The sequence below is a fragment of the Spea bombifrons genome, chromosome 7 (genome assembly GCF_027358695.1).
Source record: "Spea bombifrons isolate aSpeBom1 chromosome 7, aSpeBom1.2.pri, whole genome shotgun sequence".
NCBI classification, from domain to species: Eukaryota; Metazoa; Chordata; class Amphibia; order Anura; family Pelobatidae; genus Spea; species Spea bombifrons.
The window spans coordinates 44,092,162-44,113,674 of record NC_071093.1 but is presented as its reverse complement, the minus strand read 5'-3'; positions in this window follow the sequence as shown (position 1 = coordinate 44,113,674).

Genomic DNA, 21,513 nt, shown 5'->3' with positions numbered 1-21,513 from the left:
TCTACGCACCTGTCTGCCGTTCCTCGATATTCGGCTAGTAAGAGAGCCAGCAGCTGCTTGATATCCCCCTCTGGGATTTACATTTACCTCTGTGAACTTGCCAAATTCTTATCGAAAGTAACAGGGCGGAGACGAACTTTTGCGGGATTCATACTTTCTTAGTTTCCCCAGAAAAAAAGAAAACAAAAAAAAATAAATAATAATTTCCACGAATAAAATAGTGTAAATGTTAAGAAATAAAAAATAACCTTTTCAAAATATTAGATTCCTTTGATTAATTGTATTTATTTTGTAGGTAATGAAAAATATTTCTTTCCCATAAACATGAATCTTGTGACGTATGCTATTACAAAAAAATATTAAAAATAACAAAATTTTGTCACCCATAGAATAAAAATAAAAATAAAAAAATTGAAAAACAAAAATGATATTCATCCATCTCAATCCGGGCAAAATGTATTAAATTATTACAAAATTATCATAAATGTAATAAATTATTAGAAATATAATAATTAGGATAATTTTTTTTTATTCTCAATATATAAAGAAAAACAGAATTAAAAGAGTATCAAATAAATGTAAATTATCTTTTTTATTATTCTTTTTTTTTTTTTTACAATTTTAAATTATTATTCTGACCCATAACCCGTTAACTGACTGAGCGGTGATAAAATATCCAGACGAGTTTACGAGGTTATAAAGCGTTGCCCCGGCCAGATATGGTTAATTGGTCTTCATTTATAAACGGGAAATATAATTCCGGCAAAATCTCTAACGTTCCAAAGTGAAAACAGGTACAAAGTAACGAGATTATCCGCTCACCCCGGAGACAGCGTCAGATAAAATCAGCAAATGCATCTGGTCAGTGGATTTGGTTAAGTAAGCTGACATTTGATTACACGTGTTTGTTTTTTTAACCCCTTAAGGACAATGGGCGGTCCCAAAATCCATTGAAAACAATGCATTTTGAGCCCGTACATGTACGGGCTTTGTCATTAAGGGGTTAATAAAGATAGTCTTTTGGGTAAAGATGATTTGTGATTCTATAAAGGACCGGCTATCATCCTCCTGCGTCTATAATTATATCATGTGAGATACATAATACAAGGACTCACGACGGAGCGCTTAGAACTGGAGCTCTAGATCGCCATTTTTCACTAAATATTATTAAAAGAGCGTAATGATGCGTGTGAATATTAACCCCCGGGGCAAGAGTGTTTTGTGAGTCGTATTTGCTGGAGCCAAGTGAGGGTTTCTGAAAGACCTGGACGGTGGCGCCAAAATGGTAACCTCGAGCCACCGGGAGAATTAGAAATCCGCGAGGGTTTCATAACTCACCCAACTGGGGGAAAAAAATGGAAAATGCTGGAATTCCATGATTTTAGCTTTTTTTAAAATTTAGAGCATGTCCAATATTCTTCCCAGCAGCCGTGAGACCATGGTGACGTTGCAGTTGCAGCTCGATACCGGCTAAAACTTTGTCGTTGAGCACTTTTCTCAGGGACATCTTATGCAAGGAGACCCCCGGAGACTTAATTTATATGAAAGAATGGTCAACCATGGCCAGGGCCGGACTGACGAGGACGAGGTGGTCTTGACGCTTTAATGCTAGTGGCTGAGGGCTGTGTATGTGGGGCCGCAGACCGCGTTTTTTTGCTTGCGTAGCGTGCCCCTGGGGATATCCAGTAAATGGATACTTCAGCACCCGATTCGTCGTGTGCCAGATGGCCGGTCCAGGCCTGACCATGACCCAATATCACTTCTGCTACATGGCCTTCCAAAATTCCATTTCATTTGAGATCTTAGGCTGAGTTCCCACGAAAAAGTGGCAGACACCCAAGCGTGTCTATTCACTAAGTGGTCAAGCTGGCTTGAGAACAGAGCTATGAAGAACCTTTTTTACCTTAATCTACTCGCTTGGAGGGTCCTAAACTTTTGTGGGAGACGGAAAACTCTAAGGATTCTCACTTGGTTACTTGGAAACGACAAACTTCCCCAAGAAATAAATTTAAATGTAAGAATGTAATCTCAAAGTAATGGGACAGAATGTAACTGGCGCTTCCAGGAGCTTCCAGTTGCTTGGTCAACGGTGACATTTTCGAGAACATCCACGTTCAGGGCTCAAGTCTGCTCTAAATGAACACAGAATTTAGCTTTAACGAAACTATAGGATTACAGAATTTAACCCAAAAATACAGATTTGTCCTAATGCTCTAAAATTAGATTTGAGTATAAAATGGAAGAAGACCGAGCTAAAGCAGATGAACTTTAAGAGTACTGATCCACAGACTTTTTTTCCTCAACTTTCCTAGATTCTTATATTATGACGTACTGCTATCGTATACATCTAAAATAAACACATTCCTTTTTAAAATAACATAATGATTTGCTGTATTTCCTTCCCATCTCTGACATCACAGAAGGGGCGTTATCTATAAGGTCTTCTAGTTTAAAAGGACCTCACACCTATCACACATCACACCTATTGTACAAAACACCTCACACCTATCACACACCACACCTATTGTACAAAACACCTCACACCCATCACACATCACACCTATCACACATCACACCTATTGTACAAAACACCTCACACCCATCACACATCACACCTATTGTACAAAACACATCACACCCATCACACATCACACCTATTGTACAAAACACCTCACACCCATCACACATTACTCCCATCACATCTATCAGAACTCGCTCTACCTCACTGTATTTTAGTGTCTGTAGAACTTTGCTGTGCATGAGCATGAAACGGCAGGTGGGAGTGGCTGTAGGCGGTCAGACTACCGTGATGTAATACATAGGAGAGGGCTGTGGAGGACTCTATTGCTAGGCAGCAGCAGTATCCCAATAAACCTTTTAACACAGTTTTTTACGAGACGAGGACCAGTAAGGATGAAACCAAAATGTCAGGCAGGTTTCTTGCACTTCTCTCTACACGATGCAGCACTTATCTGGGGATATTTTAAGAGCCCCCTACGTGGAACAGCTCCTTTCAGAAGAACACCGACTTTGTTCGAGACAGTTTGGAAAATTCCAGAGTCAGTGCAGCCGAATTTACACCCAAAACCATTCCTAGTTTTCAGCTAAAATTTGCTGTTTCTGTTTAAGTTATTAAAGATCGCTTCCAGTTAAAAAGGTTAAGCTCGTCTCGCACATGGTATTAAAATCACGCGTTATTCTGAAAAAAAAACATGTTCCAGGATTGGGAATACCATGAAATATTCGGGTCTTGGCCAAAACGCTCTTTAACTCTTTCCAACGCGTTTTCACTATTTCACAGATAAATAATTTGTGATCTTTTCCAGCAGATTGCTGCGCATGGGCATCGCGCGTCGGGGTATGTGCTCCTACCCTGGCTGCGATTTAATAACCCCATGAGAAAGGCAGGTGGAGGCAAATGAAGGGAAACCCGCGAGGTGCTGAGTGTGCAATATCCTGAATGTACAGCTTCCATACCTTACTGCCATATATTCCGTCGGCATTTTCATATCTAACTGCACGGTACACCGGGGAAATTTACTTTAGGACAATGGCTGAACTAATAATCCCGCTATCCATGAGTCAACTGCGATATTACATAGGCGAGGGGGTTGGCCAGCGCATTTCGCTTATGTGTGACACGCATTGGCATACAAAGAAACCTAGCAGGACGGCGCACATACTGGATAAGAGGATGTCAGCTGATGCCGCAGTGCTTAACCCTTAACAGCCCGTCACAAAGACGGTTCCCACGCAAGGTAAGGATGTTCGGAAGGAAGTCACCTGTGTTCAAGCAGGGAAATCAGCTGTGATATAGCAGCGAGAAAATGACCAATCGTGATGCTCAGATATAATTAAATCAGAGGGAATATAATAGAGTTGGCTCCAGGCTGTGTGACCCCGAGAATCTGCCCATTCACCCCAGGACTAGAGTCAAAACCCCGAGATTCCGGGTCAAGTCCTGACAGCTTGTAGGTAAATGCATGAGTCACACACTTGGTCGTTCAGTCAGTAGGGTGGGAGTTCTAGAATTGACATGCTATAACCAGGGTCTGTGATGTTCTAGAATGTTATTAATAATTATTATAATTAATATTAATGAAACTTATTCAGTGATTACATTAATGAACAATGTAATTTTAATAAATATATATTGGCTATAATTCCCAGATTTTAAATCAATGCACAAAAATATTTCATCTGTGCCTCTGGACGGAGGTATTGGATATTGGTTTTTAATATAATAATAATAATAGTAATAATAATAATAATAGTAATAATAATAATAATAATAGTAATAATAATAATAAAATTGGTTCTAGAACAGTTAAATTTTCTTGATATCTTGTTTGTTTCCAAAAAATATTCCCCTCTTTGGTGACCCGAGGACACAATTCTCTTTCCTCCCGGGGAATTATATCCACTGTCCCGTTCGGATCACACAGATCCATTCCTCGGGAAGGAAGCTTCGAGATTCCCAAATGGAATTCTTAATCAAGACATCACAAAGATGGATCGTAAAATCCTGAGCTGGGAATATCGTAGCACAAGTCCAATTATCTCTGCAGGAAAAGCCTCCTCCGATATTCCATCTATTCTAAGTCACTTTCAGCACAGATAATTTTTATTTGCGTAATGGGTAAAAATGTCGGGTTTCATAAAACTATCTTTTTTTCTTCATAAATGTTCAAGCTTTAAAAGCCCTAAATCCGGCTCAAGCTTTCAAACTCTGAGAACAGCCTCTTTTTATTATTTTATAGCGTATAAATATTATTATTATTATTATTACATTTTATTGATAGAATGTCGGCAGATTCTGTAGCGCTATTACAATAAGGAAGGAAACAAAATTAACAATAACATTACAATCGACAATATAGAAATCTAGGGTTAATGGCGGGCGGGTGCATTCAGCTTGCTTTAAAACACACCATATACTTACATATACACACACACACACACACACACACACTCTCTCCCTCCTCTAACTCACACCACTAACCCTGGGCTTACCTCTGACACTTACAACACACTCTAACACCATACAATAAATCACTTACACACCAATGCTAATACCATATACTGACACACATGATAGAACCATACACTAACACACACACACACTCTAACACCATACAATAAATCACTTACACACCAATGCTAATACCATATACTGACACACATGATAGAACCATACACTAACACACACACACACTCTAACACCATACAATAAATCACTTATACACCAATGCTAATACCATATACTAACACACATGATAGAACCATACACTAACACACACACACACTCTAACACCATACAATAAATCACTTATACACCAATGCTAATACCATATACTAACACACATGATAGAACCATACACTAACACACACACACACTCTAACACCATACAATAAATCACTTATACACCAATGCTAATACCATATACTAACACACATGATAGAACCATACACTAACACACACACACACTCTAACACCATACAATAAATCACTTATACACCAATGCTAATACCATATACTAACACACATGATAGAACCATACACTAACACACACTCTAACACCATACACTAACACGTACTCTAACACCATACAATAAATCACTTATACACCAATGCTAATACCATATACTAACACACATGATAGAACCATACACTAACACACACACACACTCTAACACCATACAATAAATCACTTATACACCAATGCTAATACCATATACTAACACACATGATAGAACCATACACTAACACACACACACACTCTAACACCATACAATAAATCACTTATACACCAATGCTAATACCATATACTAACACACATGATAGAACCATACACTAACACACACACACACTCTAACACCATACAATAAATCACTTATACACCAATGCTAATACCATATACTAACACACATGATAGAACCATACACTAACACACACTCTAACACCATACACTAACACGTACTCTAACACCATACAATAAATCACTTACACACCAATGCTAATACCATATACTGACACACATGATAGAACCATACACTAACGCACACATACACTCTAACACCATACAATAAATCACTTATACACAAATGCTAATACCATATACTGACACACATGATAGAACCATACACTAACGCACACATACACTCTAACACCATACAATAAATCACTTATACACCAATGCTAATACCATATACTAACACACATGATAGAACCATACACTAACACACACTCTAACACCATACACTAACACGTACTCTAACACCATACAATAAATCACTTACACACCAATGCTAATACCATATACTGACACACATGATAGAACCATACACTAACGCACACATACACTCTAACACCATACAATAAATCACTTATACACAAATGCTAATACCATATACTGACACACATGATAGAACCATACACTAACGCACACATACACTCTAACACCATACAATAAATCACTTATACACAAATGCTAATACCATATACTGACACACATGCTAGCACCATACACTAACGCATGTACATTCTACCACCATACACTTATTCTAACACCATGCGCTTACACATACACACGCTTACCCTGACACCGTACACACATACACACTCTCATCATCTGATCCTCTCTATGCGTCATAACCACAAGATCCCCAAACTCGCATTGCGTGACCCCCGTTGGTCAGGCTTTGCTCTCCTTGGGACTTCACACTTCTTCTAGAATCCAATTTCTTGATCGTATATAATGCATGAATCTGGAGGAGTTTTCAGTGTGATGAGGGACCCAGTATAGAGATCGGCCCCCGTATAGTCGCCCGTTTCTCCTGCTGTAAAGACTCAAACCTTAATCGTTGGTCTCGTCTTAGATTCAGGAGCCGTATGTCTATCCCATGCATGTTTAAATCCCCTCACTGTGTTACCCTCTACCACTTCTGCTGGGAGGCTGTTCCATTTATTTATGACCATCTCAGTAAATGGATTTTTGTGCCCGTATTATTGTGTTTGAATGTTTAATTGATTCCTTCCTCTGCTGATGGGACTCAGGTGATGTTCATGTAAAGAACTCAACCTCATTCCACTGCCGACTTAACGCTTTTAAGGAAACATCATGCAATTGGATTTTGCAAGGTTAAAAGTCCATAATTAACACAAGTGGTTTTTTTCTGGCTTTTAGTGCTGCAGATCCATCATTTCTCGTCCTTCCAAAGTTTCTACCGCCTCCTTCAATAAATTCCTCTCGTTTTTTAACCAATTCTGTCCGGAAAGTGCGTCCAATGCTCATAACGATGAAGTGCTGGGTATTGTGCAGACTGTGTATAGATCAACGCTGGGTCTGTGACTGATGAGGTCATATGATGTCACCGGCCCGGTTAAGGGTCAATCAACATGGAAAAGCTTAAAGCGCTCAGAAGTAGTAGTTTATGTTACCGCTTATCACTTTACGCATGCTAATTACGGGATTTCTGACGTTGCCATAGAAATAGGCAATGCATTAGCAAGTCGGGAATTAGTTTGCTGGATTTTTTTTTCTATTTTTTTTTTTTCACGCAAAGCGACTTTTTTGATGTTTCAAAAATGCTTTCGTTTGATGAACTTCTTCTTTCCACCCAGCTTCCCCGACGAGATTCCAGGCACGACTCACCTGCAATAAAATACAGAGCCAGAGTCGGAAATATTAATTTAAAAAATCCAGAATTTCATCAGATTCATATTTTTTTAAAAAAAAAAAACATTTCACCTTTTTTCATTTTATTGTAAATAGAGCTTCCCCTTTAAATAAAGAAATGATTTAAAGTAATGCAACTTTTTTCATCTTTAATTAAATGGTAAATATGCAGGAGCCTGTCAACGATGATCAAATAATAGGTTTTTTTTACCCCGTTTAATTTATAAAGCCGTTTCCTGCTGTTTCTATACACATTATCGGGGCTTTTAGGGCTGTAGAACCCTTCGATCCCCTCATACCCAGCAAACATTCCGAGCTCCTAGAAAAGAGGGGCATCGGGGAAGAAAGAGGGGCATCAGGGGAAGAAAGAAGGGCAGTAAGGGAGGAAAGAGGGACATCAGGGGTTTGGGGACCAAATAGCAGGACTGGCCAAACTAAACAGAGGAACTTGGTCGGTATGACAACCCACCGCCCTGTCCAAAAGCATTGTCTGGGATGGAGAGTGTTGACCGTGCTTTGTCTCATATGACACTCAGTGGCGTAGAAGCCAGTCTGCCCCTGTTTGCTCGTAATGAATATCCACAAACAGAGGATTTATCGCGGGGAGGATGCGTTGAATGCGCTCAGCGAGTGACGTTCACACAAACACCGGCGGCTGATTACACGCAGACAAAAGACGCGTCTTTGTAATGTACTCAGGTGAGACAGCGCTCTGTATACCTGCGATCAACGCAACGGCAGCAACTGAGTCATTTGTTAAAGAGACAGGATTTCCCAAACTGTGTTGGACCCCCAACGAGTCGCTCCACGGTCCCGGTATTCAAGACCCGTACGGTCCAGCTATATGGCTATCCCATGCCAAATTCCCCCAATGTATTAGCCTCTACCACTTCATCTGGGAGGCTGCTCCACCTATCCACCACCCACTCTTTGGATAGATGGTTCGCCCTTCGGCCAGACAGGTGATCAAAACCTCTAGTATTGTGGCTCACGGCAATATTTCACATATAGCTCCGGTGACGAGGGCCCCCTGTTGCCCATAGGCAGCTGCCCCGATCAGATCGAGTTGTTCTTGATCACTCTAGTTAAGAATCCCTAAAATCCCCAAACTAACGCCGCGTTTAAAGATCTTGGAAAAGCTGTTTTCCAAACTTTTATAATCCACAAGTACAAGAACAAAAGAAGTGCCAGAAAACTGGGGCAGTCCTGTAACTATGAGTCTGTTGGGAGGTATGACAAAGCCCCCCCGCCATCTCAAGAACCGATGTAACATTCTCTGAGACATAACTACATGGTATCTTATCACTCATTCTGGCGTCTTCCAGACCGGCAAGAATAGATAATGTTTCTGCCCTAAACGGGCGATAATGGCGTTAATCTTAATTTGACACCGCAGGAGGCGGGGGGGGGGTAGAAATAATTCCATTAGAAGACGTTTGAGAACAAGCGACGCGACAGCACCGAGCGCCTGCCTCCGTTACACAAAGCTTAGAATGCAAATGCAGGACTTACAGAGTAACTATGCAGATGAGAGCGCGTCTCGGGAGGGCCTCCCCGCTGAAATAACTTTACATAAATACATAAAATTTAAAGCATCATTTATTGTGAACGGCGGCGGGGCGGAATAAATGCCGGTAGCTTGAGAGGGATGGATTATTGTGGTTGCGGCACGAGACAAGAGTCTTTATTTAACATTAGACGGTGAAGATTGCAACCTAGCCCGGGAATAATGGAGTAAACCCCCCCCCCTCCCGTTTTGCCTCCGTTGGTCACGAAAGCGGGAAAGCCGTGCCACGCATTCTCGGTGAGAAAGTAGCAACGGAATGGAACAGCCTGAGATGTCTTCTCGGAGTGTTCCAGAAGCCCATTGTCTTTATTTCAGGAGGACATGATGGATCTGGGAATGTTCTTCTAACAAGAACATGTGGTCACCAAAATAGCCAGGGTCACCCGGTGAGAAGTATTCTATCTGCCCCAACAAGTGACCCTTGTGATGCCATATTGTGTTCAAGTAGGTTAAAGACCCAGATTTATGGACCTCGCAAGCGTCTTCTTGAGATGGAACAAGCTTTTGGAATTCCTTACCACCTGATTCCACCTTGAGATGGAATAAGCTTTTGGAACTTCTATCCTTCTGATTCTGTCTCGAGATGGAACAAGCTTTTGGATTTCTTTTTCCTCTTGACTCCTTCTTAAGATGGAAAAAGCTTCTGGAATTTCTTTCCTTCTTATTTCGTCTTGAGGTGTAATACGTTTTTTGGGAATTCCATTTGGAGATGGAATTAACTTTTGGAACTTCTGACTCCATCTTGAAATGGAACAAGCTTTTGGAATTTTCTTTTCTTCTGGTCCCATCTGAAAAAAGAAACTTTGGAGAGACCAATATGGAGAAACCTGGTCCATCTTGCCTTCAACTCATATTAAACAAATAACCCCCCCCCCCTAGATCATGCTCCTTACAGTACGAAAAGGACACAGAAGAAAAACAGATTTCCATCCGGATCTCAGCAGATACAGCGGAGGTTTACTCTGTGTGCGGCCCACATCGATCTGTTTCTAAAATGCCATTAATTCCCTTGGCGGGGGAACAGCGTGACACTTTAGGATATCAGACATTTCAGCGATATAATAGAAATGGCTCCCTCCTTTATCTGAACTAAACCTTATTGTTTCTGCTGAATGAGACAGAGGGCTCTTTCCAAGGCGCTTAAGACCGCTGGAGTCCTCTGTTGTTGTTTTCTTTTATTCTAAAAGACGGTCAATGTTTTATTTAAATATTATTTTTCAGTAAACTCATGAGCCGCCGCGTCCGGTGCCGTACTTGTAGCCCATACATAGTCCTTCCAGCCTTTACACAAAGCTTTCGGGATACCAGGGAGGGCCGTCAACTGCTAAAAGCCTCCATACTTGATAATTCCGAAACATAGCTGACCTTTTCTCAAACTTCTCCCCACAAGGAGACATTCTGCCCGATACCAACGTCCTACTATTCTTGGAATTGCGTCTTCACCCTGCGTACGAGATAAGATACTTCCCAAAACCCTCCGGCGGAAAGATAAGACCCTGTTTTCAAAGGAACGATGACAAATAGGTACTTAGGCTTCGGCCGTTCGCGCATGTAGGGACGGAAGGACGGTCCCAAGGCTGGACAGCCCCATAGACTCATGAAACTCATGATACAGAGACCATTGTACTTTTTCTTCGTGAAGTTATATTGAATGAACCTACGTGGGATCAGGTGGGAGCTGTTGCCACTTTATAAATAAATAATTCCGTGATCAGGTAACGGGGGCTGAATGGTCATTTCTTCTGTGTGGTAAACCAGAGTCCAGAATACTCACACTAACACACACTCCCAGAAACTCACACTTACACACACTCACTCAAGCACTCACACATGCACACAGACACTCACCACTAACACACATGCACACATACTAATACACACACTCAGACACACACACACTAATGTACTCAGGCACTTACACTAGCTCACACATCCAGTCATACGTACACACCCAGACACTCACACTAACACTACTAGGCATTTAACATTAATACACATACACACCCAGACACTCACACTAATGTGCCCAGACACTCACGCTAACATCCAGACACTAACAGAACCATACACACTAACACACACAGACACTCACACTAACACACACAGACACTCAGGTTTTAGCTCACTTGTGCCATTACATCTTATTTCAATCCTTTTTTTGTGGTGCCCGGAATAAACAGTGCCCATCGTTGTGCAGAACAAGTACAAGAGCTCCAAATGAGTCAAGGCCACAGGGTGACCGAGTTCTCAGTCTTCTTCTTCTTCGGGGGATGTTCAAAGAAAGATGGTGCCCAAAAGTCTTCAGGGAGCCGGCATGGGATAGACATACGGCTCCCTAATCTAAGACGAGACCAACGACTGATTAAGGTTTGAGTCTTTACAGCAGGAGAGACGGGCGACTAGACGGGGGCCGGATGGGGCCGATCTGCCGTCATATGTTTCTATAATTTCCTCTAGTTAATTTCACTACCATTTGGATCGTTATCTCTCGTTATTACCGCTCGGGGGTGGTTTACATTAGAAATATGAGAAATAAAACGAATAGTTTTAGTTGTAATTTTATGTAAATTGTTTTGATTCGTCTTGTTTGTTAGAATCATTTGGAGAAATGCGGAATTTAGCTTCCAGCCATATCTCTCATCACTGAAACCAAAACATTGTTTTTTACCGAAAAACTTCTCTAACTTTCTATTGGTCGGAATGTTTGCTGGGTATGAGGGGATCGCAGGGTTCTACGGCCCTAAAAGCCCCGATAATGTGTATAAATTAAACGGGGTAACAACCACTTTAAAAGGCTATAATCAGGGGAAACCCTTTTAAGATGGGTAAGAAGAGAAAGTTTCTCAACTAAATATTTTCTGATGACCGAGTGTCTTCTCAGACTCAAAAACATCGAGAAAAACAGGATTTCAGGACATTTTCTCCTTTTACAAACATATTTTTTTATGATCAACTTGACGTCTGGCCATGCTTATGTCATTAGCATTAATCTCAGGGTTTGACTCTGGGCCTCAGGGTTTTTGGCCTAATCTCAGGGTCTCGGGGGCAGATTCTGGGGGTCGCACAGTCTGGAGCCGACACCTTCCTATCCCCCCCCCACTCTGTGATCATATATGAGACTCCCAATTGGTGCTTTTGCTCCCAGTATGTTATGGTTGATATCCCTGCTTGAATGCAGGTGACTCAATTAAATAGTCAAGGTTTTCATGAGTGTTAGAGCAATTTGGGTAACACATTTGGCAAGTCAGTACATAGAAAGAAACAATGGTCTATTAAAGGGTTAATATTTGAAGTGTCTCAGGGGGGCAGTTATTTAGAAAGTTCCCAGGTATGGGCATTAGGAGGCCTCCTCGTCATCCCCAATCCCGACCATAAGCGTTTTTTTGTCTAAAAATCACAGTCTTGGAACCTGGGAAGAACCTGCAGCCGCCTCTCATTATAGTATATATAAAAAAATCATATCCCCGCATCCTAACTCTTTAATTTCTCTTTTAACCCTTGACCCGTCCCGGGCTGAGGTTGGCCACATAGTGAGACGATCAAATTATTTCTGAAATTGCTCTGCTATTTGAAATTCATGAGCCTCGATGAGAGATTGAAACAGAGAGGAGGGTAAGAGAGAACGAGACGGGATTGTGTGCTTTTTTTTTTTTTTTTTTTAAATTGATCAATAAAAAAAAAATGAAACATTTTAAAAAAATTCCTTTAGCCCTGACATGGTTTACACGGCCCTGTGTGGCGACCCGGTTCTATATTACCGGATTTAACCAAGCTCGAGGCTGTAGGGATTAATAAATAAAAATATGACAATATTAAGACGGTACCAAAATGGCTTTTTTTGGCTTTTAAATGAAAAAAAAATATTAAAAAGGAAAAATTATTCAAAAAAAAAAAATTCTGTAGCAGCTAAATTTGCCTATTATAACACAAACCCCCCCCCACTATAACCTTGGGCAAAATTTTATTCTGTATCTGCTTTTTTTTTAATGACAGATTCCGGGCATTTTTTTTATGGTGATTTCCATATTGGTGTTAAAAGTCACCTATTTAATAAAATAGTATTTCTTCATAACCCAGTCAGACGATTTATTACCCAGCACTCTAACAACAAGGAGCGAGAAAGTAGACATAAAAGAGAGAAGAGAGAGAGAGAGGAAGGAAGAGATGAGAGAGGAGACTAGAGCAAAAGGGGGAGAAAAGAAGAGGAAAAGCAGAGGAGAAAGAGGCGAGGACATGCATATTCACATTGAACTCACATGCCCTCACCTGTAACTCACAGGATTTAAGGACGCATTCTCAGCAAACAACTCTCAGATTCAAACGACTGGAGTTGGGCTTTGTCAGTTGCGTTAACCCTTAACTTTACGGCAGACTAGATGGGCGAGACTCTTCTTATCTGCCATCAAATCTTAATTTTCCAGGACAAAAAGACACTTGGGTTAAATAAAACTTACTCTCGGTAGCAGCGATAGCGCGTTAACATTTTAACAGGACGATAAAAACTTGATTGGTTAAGTTCACCATACTAGTACAGTCTTAATATTAATTCACCCCAAAATGTATATTTTTTTAGGTAAACAATTTGACTCTTTTGTCAACCAAATACACACGAATACACAACTTTATATATATATATATAAAGTTATCCTTTAGAATGTCCCCTTTTATGACATCATACCCAAGAGATCCAAAATAAAGAAGCAGAGGCTCAGCACTTCAAATAATAAGGTGAGTTTATTTCACACAGGCCTGTGTGAAATAAACTCACCTTATTATTTGAAGTGCTGAGCCTCTGCTTCTTTATTTTGGATTTATTGAGGGACTTGGTGGTACCCTGGCTCGTGCACCATTTCACTGCTGAGTGCTGCATTCCAACCTCTCTTTTTGTGTATCATACCCAAGAGGGCTTCCTTGTGCTGTTTTTTTAGGTCACCTTAGGCCATTCTAGACATTTTTCCTTAATAGCCAAGCCTAATGTGTCCTGGGTCCCCGTTCTGTTGGTGTCACACAGAGGGGTCGTAATTAACTTGTCCATTTTTTGGGCTTCTCCTTGGAATGAAAGAAAGTAACTTATCAGCGGAGATAAGAGCAGGTCTGAACCCGGGGCTGTAACATGCATCGTCTCGGTGTGTGTGGCATATTTACAGGCACACTTTGTCTTAAAAATAACATTTCCCATGTATGGTTTGGTACCGAAATAGTCGTGGATCTTGAGTATCGTTTTTCTCTGTGGGAAAATATTTCTGATGGGACATGTTTTAATCTCTGAACTTTCCAAGTGAGGTTGATATGAGCCTCCTTAGACGCAGAGGATCCTGAGCCTGGCTACGGGTGAAGGGATGGAGTTTCTTGGTTTTCGGTGCGCAATGAGAATTGGGGTCGGGTTCTAGAACGTTCTGCGTGTCTGGAGAACAATGTTCTTGGTGCCACGACTTCCGGATATTCTAGAAAAACCAAGGGCATGGTAATCGTCTAAGGAAAACTCAATGAGCATCCATAGAACCGTCTCCATTTCTCAACATTCTATCCACTCCTACACTCATCGATCCATCATGTTGCCGAGCAACAGCCCAGAAACCTGTATAAACCCTACATTTGCCCAACTTCCTTTGATTTAAAGGGAAATAATCCGAAAATATACATCGTAAATGGTTTTTCATAGGATCTAATAACATTTTTTGTTGAAACTGGCACAAAAACTGTATCAGGACGCCAATGCGCCCATAATTCTTACATTATTGGAACTTCGTCACAATTTCAACATTCATCAAATCTCCCGATGTGCGGCGTTTGTAGGTTTTTTTTTCCCCCTCTTATTTCCTTCCCAATCGTCCTTCAGACATAGAACAAAAAAACAATATTAATTTCAAAAGTGACAATATTTGCCGGAAGGATTTTTTTTTTTTTTTTTTTTCGAGAGCTGAAAGGAGGTTGGTGTAGGAGAATATTTTTTCGCCGGTAGCAGAGAAGGGAATAATATAGAAGACATGTGCGAGAAGAAGATAAGGAACAAAGAAAAAAAGAGCAAAATTATAACACGGGAAGGCAGACGTAAAGTGGGAGCAGGAGACAGGAAGTGAAGAAAAGAGGGAAAAAAAAGATAAAAGTGAGCGAGGCGAGCATCGGGAGAAAGAGAGCGCCTTCGCTTCTGTCACAGACTAACATAATTAGGGAAAGAACAAAATATCCAATCCTTTTTATCAGAATTCTAAGAATAGCAGCGGCCGAGTCATTTGGAAGATGAAGGTTGGAGATGTTGCGGCCCGAGCTCCTAGAGAAAAAAATATCAATGATGTCAGCGGCCAAGCCGTATTATATTTGACACCGGGGGGGGGATAAAAATATGATGGGGGGGCTAAATCCTGCTTACTGTCACCCTCCTCACTTTTTTAATAGTAATAATCTAAACAAACCCAAATAATGGTGTTTACAGATCAAAATAAAGAATATGTATAGGCATGTGAGCGGCCGTCTTAACTTCCTGTTTCCTTCGACCCTCATACATTCTCTCTCCCCGACTCTTAAGTCGCTGATTGTTTTTGATTGGTTCGGGCAGCTTTTGTAATGCTGGAGGAGGGAGGGGCAGGAAGTTAATGAGATAATGCTAGTTCTGCCACAGGCTGCCACTAATCTCAGCTTCCACAAAAAAAAACCCCTTTATTTATACCTAAAAGCAATAACATGGCCGGTAAGCTATAGGTAGTTTTGCTAAATACGTTTAGTTTAAGTGCCAAAGGGCATAATTTAATAATAATAATAATTACTACTATTAAGACAGAAAAAAGAACAAACAAAAAAACGTCGCCGGTCCATTAATGTTATTAAAAGTAAATTGTTGGAACCCCCACAAAAGGGGGGGCATTTTTATTTTGCGGCTAACATATTTAATAGGTCCATCCTTGGTGAGGTAGGCCTTATAATAGACGGCGGTGCCTTCACTGAGCCTTCTGGGAAATCAGGTCAGCTACTATCAATGGGAACTCAGTTTTGGTTGCTTAGCAACTGTCTCTTTAGGTTATGTTTCTGTTATATTACATCCGCAGGAATAAAGGGAGACCTTCGGTTAACAAGGGCTTCCTGTGGTGTTTTAACCTTTTTTGTCCCAGAAAGTAAGGCCGGTGGTCGCTGGGGGGACTCAAGGGACCCCTGCACACAAAGTAGCTTCTAATGCATTACTTAACTTGTTATGTGCTGATACAATGTAACAAGTGCATGCTATAGAATCTACCGGCAGATCGGACTCATCCACCCCATCCTCAAACCTTAATCAGTCGTTGGTCTCGTCTTAGATTCAGGAGCCGTATGTCTATCCCATGCGTGTTTAATCCCCTCACTGTATTACCCTCTACCACTTCTGCTGGGAGGCTGTCCCACTTACCTACCACCCTCTCAGTAAAGTAAAACTTACTTCCATTCCATCTAAGCCTCTGGCCCTCTAGTATTAGATGATGGCACCCTATCTCTCTTCTCTCCTCCAAGCTGTACATATTGAGGTACCATACAGTGTTGAAATGGGGGTATCCTAGCCTAAAAACCCAGCCTAAAAATAAATGAACCCCCATCCATCTCCGTATGTTCCTGTTAACCCCCGCCCCCCAAAAGAAAATAATGTCACTCTCCATAGACTCCATTTCTGCAAAGTGTTCTGCTAGATTTCTGTTCCTGGGCTTTCTTTTACTATATATATATATATGTATATATATATATATATACCCTTTTTAAAAAATATATTTTTTTTCGGAGAAAAAAACCCTATTTTCTTTAAAATGTCTGGAAATCTCCTTTTAGCTCAAAGTTTGCGATTCTTCTAGGAGAAACCCATTGACTCTACTTTGATTTGATTCATAACAAGGTTACGCATTTGGCTACCAGCAATCATTTTATTTTTAAACACTCATCGATTGGTGGATTGACCCGTATAAAGGTATTTCTTAAAAAGCGTCCAATTCTGTTAACTCTTTAGAAGGGAATACGTTAACCCCCCCCGGCCCCCGTAGGCTTTGCTCAGATTTAATTAATTAACGGGGAAGATGACATTTTAAATAATTACATTGGGTGCAGAGTGTCGGATCTTGCAGCCTCTTGGGAATTTTGCCAAAATGTCCTATTATTATTAAAAGCCTCCTCATTACAGGCTATTAATTGAATATTTATCGAAATAAAGTGTTCCATTGTTATTTTTAGTTAATTATATTTTTGGTCATGGGTGGGTGTGGGGGGGGCGTTATTACACATTTCCAGCCTTAATATATAAATAAGCAGTTATGTGATACTAACATAAGACAGAGTGTAGAATGAGTTAAGTGGTATTATTCTGCCGGCAGATCGGCCCCATTCGGCCCCCGTTGGTCTCGTAAAGTAAAACGTCCTCCTACCTTCAGTATCTCCATACATCACATATCTTGTATCTCTTGTAACATTTACTTGAGGGCTGTTTAATTAATAGTTTTTTGTTGTTGTTTTAATTGTATTGACGCTGTTGTTGTTGTTGTTTTTTTTTTTATAATTTAATTGCCTCGTCATTTCAGTATTCGACTTATTTTTAATTAATTTTATACTTCAGAAGTAGCTACTCATTAAGCGATGTGCATGGAATTTAAATGAAACAACGTTTCTAAAATGTAAGAAAATTAGGAGGTTGTCATAGTCACCATGTGATCAATAGGAGCTCTTTGGTCGATGACCACTTTTGAAAGCAGTCAGGAGCTCAGGGGCCAGAAGATGAGGGGTGCGCTATGGTGGGTGCAGTGGGTGTATGGCACCCAGGTAAAAGAGGCATAATGCACGTTATGTGACCCCGTGGTAGTAGCGGAAGCTCACACAAAGAGTGCAAGGTGCACTAAAGATAAAGGCACCGTGCAGAAGGTAAGAGAGCTGCGCGAGCTGGATGACGGGTGGGGAGAGAGGGGAGAGAAGGACTGGTGAGAGAGAGTGAGAGAGGAAAAGGAGGAGAGGGTGAGAGGATGAGAGAAGAATAAGAGGTGAGGGTGAGACAGGAAGGGGATGAGAAAGTGAGAGTGTGTGTGTATGTATGTATAAATGTATGGTGTTTTAGTGTGTTTGTTAGTGTACGGTGTTAGAGTGTGTTTATGGTGTTAGTGTGTTTGCACATATAACATGTGTGCACACGTATGGTGTTAGCCTGTGTGCACTTATGATGTTAGCGTGTGTTTGCAAGTGTATGGTGTTAGCATGTGTGTGAGTATATGGTGTTAATGTGTGTGTGAGCGTATGATGGTATTAAGCGCGGGTGTGTCACGGTGTGATATGGTGAGTACGGTGTGGAGTATGGGTGTCCTTAAGGTTAGTGGCCCCAGGAAGAGACAGTGAGTGTGTATGTTAGTGTATGGAGTTAAAGTGACTTTGTTAATGTGTGTTATCTGCACACAATCGCCCGAGGCTCCCCCCCCCCACGCAGGGGCTCCTTGTGTCCTAAAAGCTGCAGAAGATACGTTTTATTCAAAAAGTTATTCACTAAGAATACGTCGGTACCTTCCAGCATTTCACATGGCCAGAGGGGTATGGCTAGAAGCCTAGCTGGAGGGGGCTTTAAAAATATGTTTCATGTGACTTTGTGCCCTATGACTGGGGCATTTAGAAGAAGAATAATGGGTTTTATTTACCCCGTTTAATTTATAAAGCCGTTCCCTGCTGTTTCTATACACATTATCGGGGCTTTTAGGGCTGTAGAACCCTGCGATCCCCTCATACCCAGCAAACATTCTGACCTCCTAGAAAAGAGGGGCATCAGAGGAGGAGAGAGGGGCATCTGGGGGCCAAAGAGGGACACTTGGCAGGTATGTAATACATACTGAAATATTACTTTTACATTTTGAAGCCTTGCCCGCATACTCTTTACCCCGTACCCCTCTCTCTCTCTCCGACGCTCTCAGTCTGTGACACTCTTATCTCCGCAGACCCCCCTCTCCAGCCTCCGAACCGTCTCATCGTCTCTCCCGTCCCCGCGATCGGAACGTTATTATCTTGTTCAGCGTTTTCATCTTTCTTCGGCTCTCTGTGTCGGTGGATACAGAACGAGAGACTCGCGGGAGGTCAGATCAAGAGCCGGCTACCAGCTTATTAAATCTATAAATAACGCAGGATCCAGGTCACCTGAAGTGGCCAATGTTACACCACAAGACAGGCTTAAAGGGGAGGAAAAAGATACGGCGAAAATTAAATAGACGCCGGGATTCTTTGTGTCGGAATTAGCGTTCTTCACAAAGAGCGCGGAACAACGGTTTCATATTCTCACGGCACGCGGCTCCTAAAATAAAATGCAAATCCTGCTGATTCCTATAGAATGCGATTGTTTGGACGTCTTAAATCGAGGGCGCTCCATAGTCGACGAGTGTAAAAAAAAAATGTGCGAAAAAATTTAATGAATTTTACATTTTCAGTAAAAAAAAAAATTCTCTGGCTTATTTTCAATAAATGATGATTTATTCTTTTAAAAGTTTCTATAATGTTGTTTTTTGAAAAACTACTGATTCATAGAAATTTTATTTCAAAGGTGGAGAAATGTTAGAACAAGAGGACATAATCTAAAACTAGAGGGTCGGAGGTTTGGATGGAATGGAAGGAAGTATTACGGTACTGAGAGGGTGGTAGATAAGTGGAACAGCCTCCCGGCAGAGGTGGTAGAGGGTAATACAGGGAGGGGGTATTAAACATGCATGGGATAGACATACGGCTCCTGAATCTAAGACGAGACCAACGACTGATTAAGGTTTATAGGCTTCAATAATGTCCATCAAATGGTTGGTGGGTATAGACATGGCGGATGAGTGGCATGGTGGTCAAAACATGTGTACCGTGGCAAGTGGTAGAATCTGTTTGGGGTAACAGACAGCCATTGCTTGTTGCCCCCGAGGTTTACCCCAAAGGTATTGCTGTAGCAAGCACATAGCCAGCCTTTCCGAGGGGTTGCGAGCTGAGACAATATCTTCAGAAGGACCACCAACTCTACGAATTCATAACTACCATCTTCTTCCGTCGATGCTCCTCGAGGTGGTCGTCGGCACCGGAACGGTTAATGATTCATTAAAGACAAATGGTAGAGATGCCGAGATACCCCACCGTCTCACATCCCCCCCGGGGGTTATATCCCGGGAAGCGTTTCAGGTTGTGGTAAGTGGCTTCTCGATGCTATGGAAGGTTTTTGTAGCGACCACATCCTTCCTCATCATTTCCAGTGGAAACGTTAACGCTCTCGTGTCATCGCATCCTGAAATAAATGGAAATATATGACTTTTTAATTCAAGGTAGGAAACTTAGATAGATATTTTTTTTTTGTCCGTCCTTTATCAGATTAAAAATACATTTTCAAAAAATATTGGGCAGAATATGATGTTTTCAGGCAGCTGCCTATCAGCCGTTTGTATGATTCTCGCTCCGTTATCTGAGCCCCGATCTACTAAACACCGCGACTCCTTATCATACTGCCTGTGGGGAACAATAGAATGGCTCAGTCTTAATCACCCAGTCGGACTCTCTGACTAATGAAAGTCTATGGGGATCTTCACGATGGGCTAATATGAGTCTCCGCTTTCATCCAATTAAACCGAAATAATACTTTTGTTCTCCAGGAACCCCCCAAGAGATGATATTCCCAACGCGTCCGGTGATTGAAAGGGTTAATCGCCACATAAAAGAGAAGAACTTTTAACAAAAGCCACATTAGAAGCCGCGGGATAAGAGATATACGGAGAACGGCAGATAACAAAAGCCAAGTAAATGACACGAGATTACGAAACAAAAGCTATTTTTGGTGACAAAACCCGAATGCTAAAAAATGATAAGAAAAAAAAAAAAACAACAAAACAAGAATAAAAAAAATAAAAAAGGCGAAATTCGTCGGTGTAAAAGCTCTGATTGTGGCTGTCTCCTGCGGGAGTGTTTAAAATGTTAATGGCTGTGAGGAGGAAGAGATCTTTTCTATAATTGAGCTGTTGGTATTTGCAAAGCGTTTGATTCTTTCTTCCGGAGAATTTAAATATTTTTGCAGATGAAAAGGGGGGGGGAGATAAACCCCCCCCATTGGTTTGCATCGCTCGCGGGAGATCGTGACATTTCCAATATAAAGGGGGGATATTTATCAAACCGCTTCTTGTAAGGAGCTGACAAAATCGGAGTTAGGCGAGCGGGGTAAGAGAAAGCCGCCTGGCGTGTGTATGGATCGCGGCTACCTTTACCGATGACAGCGCCGCGGGGGGGGGGAGACCCCAGGCTGGGTCATTTTGTTGCTCTGAGAATTATTATCAAAGC